This window comes from Girardinichthys multiradiatus, chromosome 1, assembly GCF_021462225.1.
Source record: "Girardinichthys multiradiatus isolate DD_20200921_A chromosome 1, DD_fGirMul_XY1, whole genome shotgun sequence".
Classification (NCBI taxonomy): Eukaryota; Metazoa; Chordata; class Actinopteri; order Cyprinodontiformes; family Goodeidae; genus Girardinichthys; species Girardinichthys multiradiatus.
In genome coordinates this window covers 44,532,389-44,540,524 of record NC_061794.1, presented here as the reverse complement: position 1 = coordinate 44,540,524, position 8,136 = coordinate 44,532,389, and the positions used below count along the sequence as shown (strand labels likewise).

Below are 8,136 nucleotides of genomic sequence, written 5' to 3'. Positions count from 1 at the left end.
GAGTGTTGGGTCTTGAGTCTCTCAACGTTCTCTTCACAATATCCCACAGATTCTCTATGGGGTTCAGGTCAGGAGAGTTGGCAGGCCAATTGAGCACAGTGATACCATGGTCAGTAAACCATTTACCAGTGGTTTTGGCACTGTGAGCAGGTGCCAGGTCGTGCTGAAAAATGAAATCTTCATCTCCATAAAGCTTTTCAGCAGATGGAAGCATGAAGTGCTCCAAAATCTCCTGATAGCTAGCTGCATTGACCCTGCCCTTGATAAAACACAGTGGACCAACACCAGCAGCTGACACGGCACCCCAGACCATCACTGACTGTGGGTACTTGACACTGGACTTCTGGCATTTTGGCATTTCCTTCTCCCCAGTCTTCCTCCAGACTCTGGCACCTTGATTTCCGAATGACATGCAGAATTTGCTTTCATCCGAAAAAAGTACTTTGGACCACTGAGCAACAGTCCAGTGCTGCTTCTCTGTAGCCCAGGACTGGGGAATGCGGCACCTGTAGCCCATTTCCTGCACACGCCTGTGCACGGTGGCTCTGGATGTTTCTACTCCAGACTCAGTCCACTGCTTCCGCAGGTCCCCCAAGGTCTGGAATCGGCCCTTCTCCACAATCTTCCTCAGGGTCCGGTCACCTCTTCTCGTTGTGCAGCGTTTTCTGCCACACTTTTTCCTTCCCACAGACTTCCCACTGAGGTGCCTTGATACAGCACTCTGGGAACAGCCTATTCGTTCAGAAATTTCTTTCTGTGTCTTACCCTCTTGCTTGAGGGTGTCAATAGAGGCCTTCTGGACAGCAGTCAGGTCGGCAGTCTTATCCATGATTGGGGTTTTGAGTGATGAACCAGGCTGGGAGTTTTAAAGGCCTCAGGAATCTTTTGCAGGTGTTTAGAGTTAACTCGTTGATTCAGATGATTAGGTTCATAGCTCGTTTAGAGACCCTTTTAATGATATGCTAATTTTGTGAGATAGGAATTTTGGGTTTTCATGAGCTGTATGCCAAAATCATCCGTATTAAGACAATAAAAGACCTGAAATATTTCAGTTAGTGTGCAATGAATCTAAAATATATGAATGTTAAATTTTCATCATGACATTATGGAAAATAATGAACTTTATCACAATATGCTAATTTTTTGAGAAGGACCTGTATAGATTACTTTCACAGCTAATGGTCTTCCAGACCAGAATCAAGACAGAAGCATATTTTATATGACCTTAAAACCACATAAATCTCAGAAATTGTAAACATTTATATAAACCTGTAAACTGTCTTCATTTTTGTGAAAGGGTTTTTTAAACACTGGTCTGTGGTTGATAATAACTTTCTGATGTGAAACAGAGTGGAAAATCTGATGCCAGCTGGCTGCAGTGGGTCTCAAAAATACACATAACTATTAAAATTCTATGTAAAACTTTTTCCGCCTTTAATGTAGCATAATCTGTTTGAGGGAAAGATTGAAAATTGATATGGTGTCAACAACATGATTGCAAATTTGTTCACATTTGCTTCAAGTTCAGTCCTCTTCCGTAGTAGTCTGTCAGCGTTCCAAATTGTCACTTAAAAATATTTGCTCACTCCAAATCATCAGCACCCATATGGACCACAGTCAGAGCACACAGAAACAGCTGTACACTCAAATAAATCTGCATACCTTTTGTGTTTTATAGTAGCTTTGTTTCTGCTTCTCTTTTAGTTGTCACAATCATGATGTAATTGCAGGTTCTAACCAGCAGATGGCAGTATATTAGCATTTGTCTGCTGCTCCCTGTTGACATGCGCAAGCAGTTGAAGTAAAGCAGTAGTTATTTCCACCAGCAGTGACGTTTGTAAGCAAAACTGGGAGCTCAGCAGTTCTCAGGTTGCCTCTGTAGGGTTGTGTAAATGTTTGCCAGATGTTTCTGCTTGGATTAACAACTTCAGCCTCTCTCCACAGTTGATTCACAATACACATACTTCTCTGGACTTGACTTGTGTCCTTGTGGAATGTCATTGTTTCTGCCCTGAATACTTTTCAAAAATTAAACAAAACATGCAGCAAGGCAAATGTCCATGTGTGGACATGGTCCACCAGGATTTATGGAAGCTAGGCATCCCAGAATGTATACTTCAACAATGTTACAGAATAAAACTCACAGCTTTAACTGCAAATTCATAAATATAAAGTAAACATTTAGAAAAAGGAATAAACTGTGGACTAAAAGTAGCATATTATGTTGTTGGTTAAACTTTAGGTTTCTTGCATTAGCTGGTATCTTTCCTGATTTTTTGATCCGCCTGTTCTCAGGTTCTAAAATTCTTTAAGATTAACCTCAAATGTAAAACTGTCAAATACCATGATTTCACCATGTCTTTACGTGTGAAACGAAGGCGAAGCAAAAGTTGACAAATCTGAGATAAACTAAGTACTCCAAAAAAAAAACGTAACATGTGCAAAACATCCCAGAAATGGGATATAACATGACTGAACTTTAGCATGTTTAATGGAGAGGTGATCGTTTTGTGGAAGATCAATAAACCTAAAGGTGAGCTTAAACACTTTTTTGTTCAATAAATACTTATGTACATGTATTGTTTCCTTACTTCTATTCCCTTTTTTTACATTTGGACCTTCTTCGATCTGTGGATTTTGTTATTCTTGAAGTGCTGGTTGACTTGCTGCTGTTCTCAGCCTAAGTCAGTTTGATGTTTTTGTGATTGTGTCTGGGAAAGACAGAGACAAAAGAAAGAGAACTAAAAACAGAGAGGTCAGCAACTGAAAAGGTCATATCAAAGCAATATCTTCCAAAGATTCAGAATCAATGCCAAACAAAAACGTTTTCTGTATATCCAGGTTTGAGGTGTGGGTGTCAGCTTCCACTGTGTTTGTGTGCGAGTTATGTGCTATGCTGGGCCTTGCTGTGTTTTTGCTTTTGCTTTTTTTCCTTAGGGTGTGACGGGCAGGTGCTCCTGCACAGGTGTTCCTCATTCTGACAGCAATCAGCTGTGTTTTTAAGGAGTGGAGAACCAAGGGAAGGCGTCAACCCGTTGTGTTCACCTAGTGGTAAAAAGGCTCGACCGCTGCTCTAATGCAGTTTGGTTCTTCCCAGGAAACTAATCGTTTCGATATTTTCCCCTGTTCTACAGATATTGTCCAGTCGGGTTCTCATGGAGTAACCTGCGCCTGCTTATCCCCGAGTCGTGTCTTAAGGAGAGTGGAAACCCAGAAACGCGACGCTTTCAGACTCATGGTTCTTGTTCTCTACCTCCAAGCCCATCCTCTCAAGGAGAACCGTCGGACCCAACTCAGAGGAGCGTTCACCTGCTTGTCCACCCTCCACCGTTCGCCTCAAGTCGCAGCGGAAGAAAGGACAGTTTTTCTAACTGGAGATCACAGGAACTAATTGGCTCACTGCCTGCCAACCACAGACTCTGTGGAGAAGTACTTATTCCCCTACCTCCTTACCCACCCTCTCACTCAGTAAGTCATCTAACAAATCATTAACAGCAAGATTTTCTTTTTCCCCCTGAGTCTGGACCCGTCTAAATTTTTTGTTTTTTTGTTTTTTCTTGCCAGCCTCGATAACTCCAGCATTGACTGTTTGAAAATTTTCTCTTTGCCGCTCGTGGTTGTGTGGTATCAGAGTCCAAACCAGCATTATAACAGTGGATGGTTTACTTAAAAATGAACTCTTCAAAATATGTGTCTACGGTAAAGAGACTTAAAGCAAAGATTTTATTTAAAAAATAAACCAAAAAGAGTAAGCTGACAAGCTATAGCACGAATGACTGTTATCCCAAAACTATCAAAAAGATGATCAAGAACAGCCTTTTGGGAATAATTTACAAATGTAGCAATAGTTGACTAATAAATGTGGTTATCAGAAAAAGGCATCATGAGTAATGGTCATAAGTGCAAGTGAAAATTAATATGAGCTACAGAGAAAGCATTCCCAGACATAGTTACTGTTTGTCCAGTCAGATGTATTAAACATACAATGGCATTTAATTCTTTTTAATTTAATATTCAGTCCAAACACGCTGAACAGAGAATCCAAAACAACCAGATGAATACATGTAACTTCTTTTTCCTCAGTGAGAAAAAATCACTGACGGTGGTCCCAGTAACTACATATAAACTAAATTAAATAGTCAGTCAGTCATTTTCTACCGCTTATTCCATAGTGGGTCACAGGGGAGCTGGTGCCTATCTCCAGCAGTCTATGGGCAAGAGGCGGGGTACACCCTGGACAGGTTGCCAGTCCATCACAGGGCAACACACATACAACCATACACACACTCATTCATACACCTACAGACAATTTAGAGTGACCAATTAACCTAACAGGCATGTTTTTGGACTGTGGGAGGAAGCCGGAGTACCCGGTGAGAACCCACGCATGCACGGGGAGAACATGCAAACTCCATGCAGAAAGACCCCAGGCTGGGAATCGAACCCAGGACCTTCTTGCTGCAAGGCAACAGTGCTACCAACTGCACCACCGTGCAGAAATTAAATAATTGCATTCAAAATATGAACAGATCACCTGCTGTGGCCTGAACAGTCTCTCGATGTCCTGCTGGTCTGCATGGAGCTTAATTGCGCAGCTGCATGTGTGTAGTGAAATGTCTCCAGTGGGATTGCTGCAGAGGCTTTTGTCATGAGGTTTTGGTCTTGTGCATCGGCGGAGAACTCAAGGCAAGTTGTTCTGGAGGCTGAATCTGTGCTCTGCTGCCACACTAGAGACTGGAATTACAAGCACCACTTCAGCCAACGTTTTGAAATGAAACATTTCTCCAGTTTAGGTGATCAGACGTTGTGAAGACTCTCCGAACCAGGGGTTTCCTTATTCGGAAGCAGGATGAAACAGCTGATTAATATGCTAACTCACCACTAAATGGTCAGGGGTGTGAATTACAGTTTGTCAAAATGACTGCCTTCAGATTTTTCCGTCACCGTCTAAAAACAAAAACGGTCAAACCAGAAACAGAGCACAACCTAAGAATTAATGACATTCAGAAACAGGAAACCACACGGTGCTCAATGAAAGAGGAAATAAAACAGGAACTAAGATCTACAGGGAATGACCAAAACTAAAGACTGCAACTCAGATCAGAAAATAAATGGATACAAATACTAACATACAGAACCCAAAGCATTAAGAATCCTAAATCTAGGGAAACAGAATCCAAAATGACATACAAAAAAGCTAAACACAAAACCAAAGTGAAACGTTTTTGACTATGAATCTTTGTAATCTTACCAGTTTTCCTACAGATCTTCAAGATAAATATAACAGCTCATTTTTAGATGTTACATATTTGTTTTATTTCCTGTCAGTAGCAAAACAGCTATGCTGAATATGATTATTATTTCAACATTAACATAAATGACATTCATACGTTCAGTCAATATTTTAAAAGTAACATCATGCACGCAAAATGTTTAACTGGTGTCATAAAGGATAGAGGAAAAACCACCTCCTCAACCCGCTCTGTTTCTAGTTTTAAGGATTGCAGAACACGGTTCTTTCTGTTTTTTCCTGACCTTAGTGCCTCCCACACCCTCTGCTCAACCTCCTTCTTCCTTTGTCCTTTTCCAGGCAAGCTCTTGACTGGGGGAAGCCACAATACCTGCCTTGGAGTTGTGACCTTTAGAAGACAAATTAAGGAGAAGAGCATTTCCAGCAGCCTGCGGTGGCTTCCCCTAACTGTTCTGACCAAAGATTTTAGTTTTTTCCAGTTTCCTTGTTTAAGTAGTGATCAGATAATGTATTTTTTGTTTTCTTTATTTTAAAAGGCAATGTCATAATATTCACAATGTTTTTTCAAAGTAAGTCCTAACATTTAAAGGCATGTACCATCATTTTCCACAATATTTTTTAAATCAGGATTTTAGTTCAGAATAGTTTAAAGTAATTTATTTAATGTCCAAAACTGAGAAATGTGTGAAAAAAGAAAAGTCTGCTCAAGACAGCCATGAATGTAGCTGAAAGTTTCCACAGAGTAATGAAGTCTGAGTTATTAAGTAAAAAATGATGTAATTTATCCAGTCAGGGGGAGGTAGTCAGGAGGATTGGACACCTAACAAACTGGCACCTTATAGGGAGATTTAAAAAGCACTCTGCTGTAAGTCCAGTCTGTCTGTATTTTGCTATGGTGAAATACAGACGGGCAATACATTATTTCATTCTATGGGTGTTTTCTTTTTTCCTGACATTTTATGAGGGTAATATAAGACTTTTGTCTGCCATCTGTCCTGTGATCTTCTGGCTGCAGCTGTGTTTGACAACCTTAGATCAAAAACGGGGAACAGTGTGATATGTTGAATGAAATAGTATGTGCTTTCCTTTCGGCTCAGAGGGAAAAACATAGCTGAAAGTCATTATCATGGATGAACATGTGGCAGGATTGTTTGGAGAGTGGCTATTGACATAATATGATCCGCTGACACCAGCAAACATTTTTTACTGACAGAGGACACATACAAACTACAACCTGCTGTAAAAGAGAGCTTTTTTCTACCTAATATTTTAATGCTGACAAATAACAGCTGTGGTTGCCGCTATAGTCCGGCTGTTAACTCCCTGCTTGAGCTATCAGTGGCATGAACTGTGTTGTGTCCTCTTCCCTCCGGTTTGGGTTGCTGCCTCCATTCTAACAGACAACTTAGAAACACTGTTGTGGTTAAGAAGAAATTTGCCGGATTCACCTGTTGACTTCTATGGAGCTCACCCACATTTCCTGCATGGAAGGTTTTTTCACCAAAAGTATTTTTTTATGTTTCTGTCTATCTGTGGCTTTTCACATTATTTGAAAAGAGTGTTCATCTACATACTATTTTTAATTGACACGATATTTAACCTGAAGGGTTTTTGTTTTTTAGTTTTTTCATTTTTCAAAGGTCTAAACATTTACTTCTGAAACGACTGCAATCTTCGCCAAAAACAAGTGTAACTCTTTAAACATGCATCCATTTTTTTAAACCCTCTTAGTTCTTTCAGGGTCGCAGGTGGACCTGGTATCTATCATCAAGAGTCATCTGGCAGGGGTTCACCCTAGACAGGTCATCAGTCCTTCACAGCGCAATATAGGAAAATAAAGACAGAAAACCTTGTACACTCACACCTAAGAGCAATTTAGACTCTCCAAATAAACTTGACATACAGGTTTTTGGACTGTGGGAAGAAACCGGCGCACTGAGCAAAAACCCACTCCTGCATGAGAGAACAACCATCACACAGAAAGACCCCAGCCGAGACTAGAACCCAGGACCTTCTTACTGCAAGGCAGCAATGCTAACCACTGTTCCAACTTTTCCGTAACCAGAAAACACATTTGACTCACTTATGAGGAGGAAGGCTGTCATTGTCGCTGTGTCAGCTAACTGTTGGCATGTAGTATGTTAGTTTACCCCATCTCCCATCTTCACTGCTGAAATTGTCATGGTTTTATGGATAGATTTGACCCACATGCAGAAAGCAATCAGGAGACCAAATGATGTTTACAAAGGTTTATTTTACAGGGAACAGGTATTGGGAGTGGAGCTGGAACCGGAAGACAACTGCAAAGGTAAGTAGACACGGTTACGATATATAAAGTCAGGAAAAAATTAATATAACAAAATAACAAATTCTGTCTTACTAGGGGGTTGAGTTTGATCCGCCAGGAGGGGCGAGACAGCAATGGAAACTGCACACTGAGATGAATGAAGCTGGTAGGTACTTGGACTCACTTGAGGTGACTCAGAGGTTCGGCTGATGATGTTATAATGTGGGAGGGTGGACAGGGTTCGCTTGTGGTGGTTCGTAGTTGATACAGGAAAAGCTCCGTCAGATTGGCCGCCAGCAGTCCCTTAGGAAGCAAAGTGTTGGTAAGCCGAATACAATCCTCGGGGCTAGGAAACCCTTTCTCCACTAGCAAAACATCCAGGTAGATTAGGATTCTTCAAAGGTTAGGTCTGGTATAGTAAGAAAGCGCTGGAAAAAACAGGTTTATCCTGGGAGACATGAAAAACAGGGTGCACATGCAGGCTAGGAGGTAGACGTAGGCGAAGGGCAGAAGGACTGATGATGGATTCAATGGAATAAGGACCAATAAAGTGGGGAGACAGCTTCTTAGAAACCGCTTTTAACGATATGTCCTTAGA

At 41.1% G+C, this 8,136-nt stretch overlaps 1 long non-coding RNA gene across 1 annotated transcript; it reads left to right on the top strand.

Annotated features, from left to right (window-relative positions):
* Window positions 1-3,060: 3,060 nt before the first annotated feature.
* On the top strand, window positions 3,061-7,859 carry LOC124875568. The gene is made up of 3 exons (XR_007040065.1): window positions 3,061-3,468; window positions 7,513-7,559; window positions 7,635-7,859. It is a non-coding gene; the product is annotated as an uncharacterized LOC124875568 (long non-coding RNA).
* Window positions 7,860-8,136: the final 277 nt, after the last annotated feature.